Consider the following 10,523-nt stretch of genomic DNA (forward strand, 5'->3'; position numbering starts at 1 on the left):
AGAACCCTAGAAGGAATGGTAGTAGAGCAAGCTTGCTTAGAAAATAGAAGGACCATAGCATGTCTCATAGAGTTGGATGCTATGTTGAAGTTACTTGCATGCATCTACATCCACATCAATACGAGCACATTGTCTAAAGAACATGAGGAATACCTAGCATATCCCACTAACATGGGAGGAGCAAGAACATCATGGCGAGTACTACAATGAACTTCTAGAAAATCTTCTATGGAACATTCAGATAAGGAAGCTAAAGAGCATTATCTAATAGTTATATTTGATGAAGAACTTTGTCAACACTACTTGTTCAAGATAGAGGAGTTAAAAAAACAAGCTAAGAGATGAAGCTAATTCAATAAACATTCATTTCATAACTGTCCCTTGCTTGAAACAGAATGGTTGACAATGAATGGTACTCCTTGATATTGCATAATACTTAGCCTTCCTAATAAAGTTCCCACGTGTTGCATTGCAATAGAGTGTGATATTGAGCTCTACAATTAGCTTTTAACATCTCAAAGTAACATAGAGTCGTAAATTGTAATATGTACATAAACATAAATCAAACACATTTCCCATAATTGTGTATAGATCAAACTAAACAGGAAAAAGCCCTGCATGCTCTACAAGCAATAACTATCAAGTTGAGGTAACTAGAATCAAAGTCAACACAACTAAAGTCAAGTAAGTGGTACTTCTTTTGACAAAGCCCTATATCAAAGTGTTGTGTGGCCCATGGGGCTCACAATCATGGCTATGATGATGGGGGTTCTTTTATCATTTGCAAAGAATAGAAATGATAGTGCCAAGTAGGATTGTAGCATTGAGTGAATGATGTCTAGTTGACTTGCTGATTATGCTTTATGTATCGCTACCACAACAATGAGATATTGAGAAAGATTGAAAAAACTCATGTGCATGACTTGAGGAGACAAGTTTAAGTTGAGACTCGTAGGTGTGTTCTATCCTTGATATGCATTGAGTTTTCATGGGGGAATACAAAGCAAGATCGGGGTTAGGGTTGGAGCCTATTGATCGAGGCCACCAAACGTACCTAGCTCAGGGACCCCTAGGTGTGTTGCTATGTTTGTGCATGTGCATTTTCTTTTTATTTCCTTCTTTCATTTCTTTTGAAGTACAATTTAACTTAAAAAGACTTTCTAGCTCATTGAGAGGAATGCGATGGCAAGATCAAGAGACTTAAGGAGGGATAACCTAGTTGATGTTACAGAAGTGTTGATAGAGTTGTTTGTGGGACTCATGGAAAGGTATCCTAGAGGTTGAGGCTTGGTTGATGACAAAACTCTCACCATTGATTGAAGCTTGTCTTCTTATTGTATTGCACTTTGTTTGTGGGGGAAAAAAAAGCTAAGAGAATGCCTACAAAGACATACTTGAATGCGGAGAATTATGTTTGTAGATGTGGTCATTGAATTCTCATCCATTGAAGTATTTTGTATAGGCCTTTGCTACTTGGTGTTGCTTTTGGTAGTTCCTCAAGGGAATGATAGGCTTTGGTGGTTAGGGACATTTGACCCACCACCTTAATGGCATGTATTGTTCTACATTCAATTGATAAAAATGTGAGAGTTATTCTCATGATGCCCTATTGACTCCTTTATCCCTTAGCAATGGTAATACTTCGCATTAGCTACCCATCAGCTAGTGCCCCACTTCATTGGCAATCGACAAATAGAAGCCATCATTTTGTCTTCTAACAATATAATAGCCTATCTAAACATGTACACTTACATAGTAATTGCACTACAATCTATATGAGATTGGGTCCTCAAGTGTGGGTCAACACTTTGATTGTTGCCTTGAGTTCCCATCTTCTAATCCAACAAGATATATTGTGCACACAAAACAAACTAACACTCTCTTAGGATGAGAGCACAAGAGGTTTTCCCTTATGGGTAGAAGTGAATTTGGCAGCTTGTAATTTCTACCTCGAGCTAACAACCTCCATGGTGACCAACTTCAACCATTCCATTTAATTATGAATAATCTCCCAATAGAAAATCCTAATCCCATGAATCACATCTATTCTGCATTACCACTTCTTACTTGACATCCAATACACAAAACAACTCCAATTCTGACATTTAGCTCCTAGCAGCTTCAACATCATGATTGAGCTCAAATGTGAAAGCCACTATGATCTTAATGACCCAACAAATGTCCCAAAGACTCCTAAACTTCAGTGCAAGCTAAAGCATGCTACCATTGATGAAGAATGCCATGGGATTGGCACTTGCAGCTAGGAGGGGGCAATTCACCATAAAATAGAAAGGCAACAAAATGATAGAGCCGGTCGACAAAGGTGGACACTAATAGAAAACGTTTTTTAAAAAAAACACAAAAATCAAGTAAAGGGCGTAAGGCATGCAATGATTTTCAATAAATATATTCAATCATACAATTAGTTATAATATTATTTTAAGAGTTGGGTATAGAGCCTATGTGAGTTGTAATATATTCTATAAAGAAGAAAAACCCGTAGATTGGCAAGGGTACAAGCACTAGCTTTCATTCACTTTTGTGATGGTCAATGTAATCTTAATGTGCATGCATAAACTTGAAAAGGCTAGCCAATAGTCAAATTGGAGAGACAACCACCCAACTAGAGTGGAAGTCCAAACTCAAAAATCCATGTATGTGCAATGTGCAAACTTGAGAGCATGCTTCTTCTTCTTTGTTCTATTCTACCTACTTGTGCTCCATCTTCAGAGTGGGGGAGAGTGGGAGTGTGAGAGTGAAGCTTCTTCCTTGCATGAACTCTTCTCTTCTTCCCCTTGTCGGGTGAGAGGTGAATTGGAGGAGAGGTTGGGTTGTCTCTTTGCTTCTCTGCATTTCCTCTCATGGATTAGGTGCTTGCAGACTAGATCAAAGCTATGAAGAAGAGGAGGCAAATCAAGTAGAATTACATGGATTGTGGAGCCATCATTAAGCATTCACTACACCCTCATCGATTCATTTGTTTTTGTTTTCGTGTGGTTTGGGAGAAGAACGGATTGATTGCACTTGAGAGGTGAATTGGAGGAGAGGTTGGGTTGTCTCTTTGCTTCTATGCATTTCCTCTCATGGATTAGGTGCTTGCAGACTAGATCAAAGCTATGAAGAAGAGGAGGCAAATCAAGTAGAATTACATGGATTGTGGAGCCATCATTAAGCATTCACTACACCCTCATCGATTCATTTGTTTTTGTTTTCGTGTGGTTTGGGAGAAGAACGGATTGATTGATGAGTGCGAGAGATGTATTAACTATGTGAGAGGCAGCCATTGCCGAATTGATTGAAGTGCTTGAAATAATAAGCATTCTATGGAGTCCAATGGTCAAGCTTGTGATAGATTTGACACATAGGAGTCACAAAAATCCATTGGGCTACCACCATTCAATTTGGCCAACCATTACATTCAAATCTCATAGTGGGACTTGTAACTTGAAAGAAGGTCTTTTGTGACATATCTTGAAGAAACTATGTTTTAAGCTTAAAAGAAAACTTATCTTCAATGTATATGGATTGAATTCCTATGTCACAAATTGTCAAAAAGATTAGAACATTACAGATAATTGGTCAAAGGAACACAAACATTGAGATTAACCACCAAGTCCAAATATTATCTAAATTAGAGCAAGAGTGCACTACTCTTTGTGGACCCAAGGACATAATCAATGACCTAGGGTGATTGAAATGAACTTGGGACTAAGAGGAGCTAACAAGAACAAGCACAAAGATAAGGCCAAGGAAACTTCAAGTTTGAGCTAAAATTGAAAGAAGGAACTAGAAAACAAGGCTAGAAAGCTAAAATATCAAGAAAAGAAAACCAAGAACTAAGAAAAAGCAACTAAGGCCAACTACTACTCTCAAGAGAGCTAAAATATGACCATAAAGAAACTTTAGTGGAATTGAGCCTTACAAAGACAAATTTTTGGAATCTCAATATGGAAACTATCAATTAAGCTAAGAAGGACTACTAGGCCAATCCACAAGACACACTGCTACATCAAAACTCCCATCCCTCTCATTTGTGATATAATTAACCATTTCATTAAGCAAGAGTAAATTAGGATGGAGAAGCAAAGAATTAGCCACATCCCTAAATTTTTGCGAGCTCAATACAATGAGTGTCAAAGCCCTAAGTGTAGAACTAGGAGGCAGACTAATTAATCAAGTTATTATAGACTCTATAGCTACCATTATAGCCACTTAGAACTTAGTATAGAGACTAATATGGTTTACAAGGCAACAACAAGAGACCAAACAATGCAAGATAAGGAAATGGATAGTGTACGAAAGATGATAAGGAAATGGATAGTGTACGAAATGGATAGCAACTCTTGACATCTTAATCGATATGTTGATCAAGATTGATTTGGGCAATACCATAGCTACCGAAATAGGTCTAGCTATCAAGACAATACTACTCATTATTTTGTGTGTAACATTGGTTGTTAGCGAGCAATTTTAGATTCCAAGGATAACTAAGCAGTTGCACAATGTACAGAGTGGGGGGCAACCCTTACATATTTGTGGAATAATTTGAGCAAGTCTACCAGGCTAATAATCTCTTGGTTACCATTGAAACAAAGCATGAACTTTTGTGCTACATAAGAAGGCTAGCACATGGTTCAAAAGCTTAGACATTGCTAAAATGGTTAATCTCAATATGGTTCATGAGCTTAGACACTGCTTTAAGGGTTAATTTTGATATGGTTAATAGCTTCTTCAATTAAAGATTCTATTGAATCAACTATGCAAACACTTTGATAGTCAAGCTAATGAACTTGAGCCAAAGGGAAAATGCAATTAGGGACTACATGACTAGTGTTTGAGGTCTCCTATAAGAGAATCCCTTCTGCAGAAAGAATGAATCCCAAGGCTTTGAAAAAAGAAATCATTAAGGAGATAAAAGAGGAAGAGCTTTACAAGGCTCTAGGCAAGAACTCAATCCAAGATTAAAAACAAAGAACTTTCCAAATCTCTAGGTAGCAACTCAAGCAATGACCTAATGGAGTGTTTGAAGATGCTATCAGAGTGGATGACCTACTGAGAGAAAGAAATGAAGAAAAAACCTAGAATGACAAGGGAAAGGAGATAAAGTCAAGCTTAACACAAGAAGTAACAAACCTAAGACAAGATTTAGTGAGGATTGCAAAAAGCCTCAAAATTAGGCCAAATTGGAATGATATATATTGTATCCATTGTGGCGGCAATCATTTACCATTAGAAAACCAAGAGCCTTAAGGAAGAGTCTAGGCAAATAGCAAAGACATAGCAGGGATTGGGACATCAAGATCTATAGAGCTATGTCCTCACATTTTTTATTGCACCTTTTAAAAAAGTAAAGCAAGGTATATTAAAAATAATAAGTCACATTAAAAATAGCTTGGGAAAAAAGTAAAGGTGCATACAAAGCTTGGAAGTTCCTATGGATACTTTGAAAATGAAAAGTAGCTAAAAAGCAACTCAAAAAGCTTATAGCCATAGTGAAAAATAGTAACCAAAAAAAAAAAAACAAAAAAACAAAGGTCAAAACACAACATAGAGGTTCCTAGAAGTACATTAACCACATCCAAGCAATAAAAATGGAACTGGAAGTAAAGAAACACTTCAAAACATAAAAAGATACAAACAATGTGAAGGCATCCAACACTCCCAAATAATTTAAGAAATTAAATTTAACATCCAAGACCCTCAAACTATCATATTATTTTGTAGGGTTAGACTCACTCTCATGCAAGTTATAATTCAAACATGCACTTATGTAAAGGCAACACACATGTCTAAGTTAGTAGAATTGAATCTAGATGCACGAGATAGGTCAAAAACTTGAGGGTTGCATGCAACAATATCTAGCCATGGTGCCCAAGGGTAACTAGCCTTGTCTATATGCACAAAAGCCAGCTCCAAAATTAAAGTGAAAAGAAAAATCAAAAGAAAATATTTTGATGTTAGAAAAACTAAATTGTGCCTTATCTCCCTCCTCACTATTCTATGTTATCTTCTCTATGGCATCTTGTGTGTGTCTAGAACCTGTGGAAAAATAGTACCTTCATCTCTAGTGTCTATGAAGATGAGGAGGGTAGATTTTTTCCCCTAGCTCTTGCATCTCATTCTTCATCTTGCCTTCTTTCACCTATGCAAGAGATAACACGATGTTTACCTCTCTATTTAGAGTGTAGTTGGAAAAGGAAAATTGGTGAGATTGGCAACACTTGAAGTGCCCAAGCAAACCCATAATGCTCTCTCCTAGATCTTCCAATGAACTCCATATTTAGATATAATTTTCACGCAAGGAGGTAGCCAGAATCTCTTTATGGAAGGAATTGGAGAATTCAATGCAATGGGCACTCGAGCAATGATCTTAAGGTACTAAAATATACGTTCAATTGTGACACTATGGCATTAGCATCATTATCATGTCCATTTTGCACAAAAGCAAATAATTCTTCTAAGGCCTTAGATCATGTCACACAGAATAAAGGAGCATTGGCTTGTAATAGAAAGGTGCCACCAAATAAGTCATGTCTTGACAAGAATTAGAAATCCATATTTCCAATTGACATTGATCATGCCCATTTTTATACTTTACATTGCCTTATGGACATATTTGATAAGCTATTGAAGTTGCATGTCAATCACACACACACACACACACACACACACACACACACATGCCTCCTCTAGATGTGAAGTAGCTATCGAGAAAAGCAAGGAGCTATTAAATTCATTAGGTATACATGGAGGCAATGTTAAGATTCAAAAGGACTAGAAAATCTCAAGTCTAACTTAAGATGCAATACAAAAATATCAATGAGGAATGAGGCGAATAGATTCATGAGCAACATGATTGGCAAGCCATCAAAGTTAAATAGAAAATAGTGGAAAGTTTTGTATAAGTGCATTATAAATTTGGAAAGAGATCTCAATCTTAATAATGCTCATACTAATACTAAAGTTTGGCATTCTTTTGATAAGCCAGTGTATATAATGCTAAAATCATCAACAAATTATCCTAGACAAGTTGAATTCTATAATATTATTAATGATTATAAAAATCTAGTTATCAATGCCCTGGGAGAAACCAACATCACCTGCTATATGGTACGTTTTCAATTAGTACTTGTGTTCTTTTTTATTTGTATAATTTTGCATTCTAAATCTAATGCTCATGGTCCATTCTTTTGTAGCACATATTATATGCTCATGAATCATATTTTTTGGAAAAGTACGAGTCTTTGGAAATATGGAGTGTCTAAGGTATAGAGAAGTCTGATTATTGAACTTAAGGTACATATTTCAAGAATACTTGTCATGGAGGTGGTTGGGATAGTTGCCTCCATGAAATGTTCAATTGTTTTACAAATATTGTCGAGAATTGTGTGGTAGGGAAACTTGAGTTGCTCGCCATACACACAACAAGAAAGCTCAACTCAAGAATACAAGAAGAGAGATGGAGGCCAAAATATTTTTTGGTTGGTTTCTTCTTCTTCTTTTACACACAATATAATATACATTAAGTATAGACATAAAGGAAAGTGAAATACTAAGTCACACAATGCATAACTGACTATAGTATTCGACTGACACTATAACTATGCCAGCTATAGTAGGTAGATGCAACAAACTAAATATAATAAGTGATAAGTGAGTAGCCATGTAAGAGCCATAATGACCACCAACGTGCTAAGTGTAGATATGTCAATCCATCTAACCAAGCGATTTATCATCAATGTCTACATGTGTTAAGCTTGTTATCTCAACACACTCCCCCTTAAGCTCAATTGTATCTCCGAAACCCCAAGTAAGCTTTAAAATTTCTAAAACTTCTCTACATCCGATGCCTTTGTGAAAATACCAACTATTTGATCCTATGTGCTAACATATACTAAGTAAATCTCTCATGTAAATACCTTCTCTCTCATAAAGTGATAATGCACCTCAATATGTTTTATCCTAACACAGAACACTCAATTTCTAGCTAACTATATGTTGCCCATGTTGTCATAGTGAATGACAACTAGACCATCTCATTGCACATCCAAATCACCTAATAACTTGTGTAGTCTTACCACCTCACATCCTGCCATAGAAACACCTCTATACTTGATAAAGCAATTGTAGATTGTTTTTTCCTGCTCCATATAATTACTGCATTTTCAAGAAAAAACATGAATTTGTTGGTGGATCTCTTGTCTGACATGCTACCAACCCAATGATCCAAACATATGTATATCATTACCTATCTCATAAAAAAGTCCATAATCCAAAGTGGACATCACATGCCTCAATATGTGTCTAACTATATCCAAACGAGGCTTTCTAAGCATATGCATAAACTGACAGACAAGGCCAACAACATAACTCAAGTTTGGGCTTGTGATAGTCATGTAAATCAAACTCCCTACTATCCTTCTGAACATAGTAGGGTCTTCTATCCCATCCCCAACATCAACACTCAACTTCACATTTTGCTCCAATGAAATTGAAATAGGCTTATGCATTATCATACCATACTTAGACAACATATCTAAGTCATATCGCCTTTGGGACAACCATATACCATCATCACATCTAATCACCTCAATATCAAGAAAGTACCTTAGCTCACTCAAATCCTTCATCTCAAACTTTTTTTTCAAAAGTTTCTTAACTTCAATAGTCCCATTGTCACTATCACATGTAATGATCAAATCATCCACAAATGATTATGATGATTAAACCTACATCTCCCTTTCTCATATAAAGTGACAAAGTGAGTGATCAACATTAAAAACATAAAAGCTAATGTTGAAAGATACTCTCCAATCTTATCAGACCATGTTCTAGATGCTTGCTTCAGTCCATAAAGTGTCTTTTAATCTGCACACATTAGTAGTATGCTCTAAATCCTCATAACTTGTTGGCTACTCCATATACATCTCTTTTTGCAATTCACCATGTAAAAATACATTCTTTACATTCATTTATTGCAAACTCCAACCTTTGGCTACTACCAAAGCAATCACACATCTAATAGTTGCCCTTCTACCAATTGGACTAAATGTCTCTTTTAATTTATGTCATATATTTGAGTATAGTTTTTTGTAACCAACCTAGCCTTATGCCTGCTAATAAGACGATCTACATTATATTTGATTTGATAGACCCACTTACAACCAATAGCTTTCTTACCCTTAAATAATGATACTAGATCCCAAGTCTTATTGGTCTCTGATGCAACCATCTCATGATCCATTGTTGCATCCTAATAAGCATGACCAACAATATCCTCAAAACAAGTGTGCTCAATATCCTCAATTACCTTTACCATATAACCATAATGGTAAATTGTATAACCTTCAAAATCAAATCTTTTAACATGATATCTAATTCTACTAGACCTGCGTATCATTGGATCACTTAATGAAGTCTTTATATTATCATTTACTCTCCATACGCATGGTGTTCTAACTGAAACAACACTAAGCTCATCATTCAAAGTCTCTGAACCACTGGAATCTCCACTAAACCATAAATAATTAATAGATACATCATTGCCATCTAACACTTTCTTCTTTTCATTGTTTTTACCTACAACACTAGTAGATACACTTGAAAATGTAAAAATACTCCTTAATTCCTAAATTAAGGACTAATTGTAGATGTAGTACTAGACAATGGTTCCAGTCCATTAAGACTATGATTCTTGCTTTTCTTTATACACATAACTAACATGATCATGATCATCATCTAATACATCACCACTAGATACATACTAACTATTCACCTCACCAAAACTAATATCCCTACTCACTCTCAACTCACTTGTAATAAGCTTATAGCAACAATACTCTTTCTACTCTAAAGAGTATCCAATAAAAATACACATTTCAACCTTTGGATCAAGCTTCTTTCAAAGTCATTTGACACATGAACATACAAGAGAGATTACTATAGAGAGTAAAGTGTCTCTTTATCCCATAAGATCTCGAGAAGTCACTGAACTCATTAGAGACTCTTCCCTCCATTTGATCTCAAGCACTTGACTTTTAAGCTTTTTTCGTTTCAACAACAGTCTTGAAAGTTTTGAATTGCTCAAAACTCTCTTTGTGTTCTACTCTCAAGGATATCAAGAGTATGGAGAAGGGGAACAATGAGGCCTTAGAGAAGCCATGAGTCCAAAACTATGTAGATAATCCTACATGCCAACATGATCAATCATACCCCTCTCCACTAGTTGTTTGTGGAATTATACTACTAGTCATGCGAACATAAATCATAGAGCACCTCATAGGCCATGTAGAAATGAAACCAACTTAATCAAAGTCTCCACTATTAAAAGTCGTGAATTCATATCTACTCATATTGTCTCAAGTAGAATTAATACCAAGTGTGACACCCCTAATATCAATGTCACTAAAATACTTTTAATGGGGCTTCAATCATTATACAACTCTCTTACGCATATGTTGCAATGAAGGGACATGAAGTACTTTGTTGTGTAGCATCCCCACGATCAATGTCAAATGCTTTCA

The sequence above is a fragment of the Lygodium microphyllum genome, chromosome 7 (genome assembly GCF_053477565.2).
Source record: "Lygodium microphyllum isolate KBCC chromosome 7, Lygodium_microphyllum_v1.1.10, whole genome shotgun sequence".
NCBI lineage: Eukaryota > Viridiplantae > Streptophyta > Polypodiopsida > Schizaeales > Lygodiaceae > Lygodium > Lygodium microphyllum.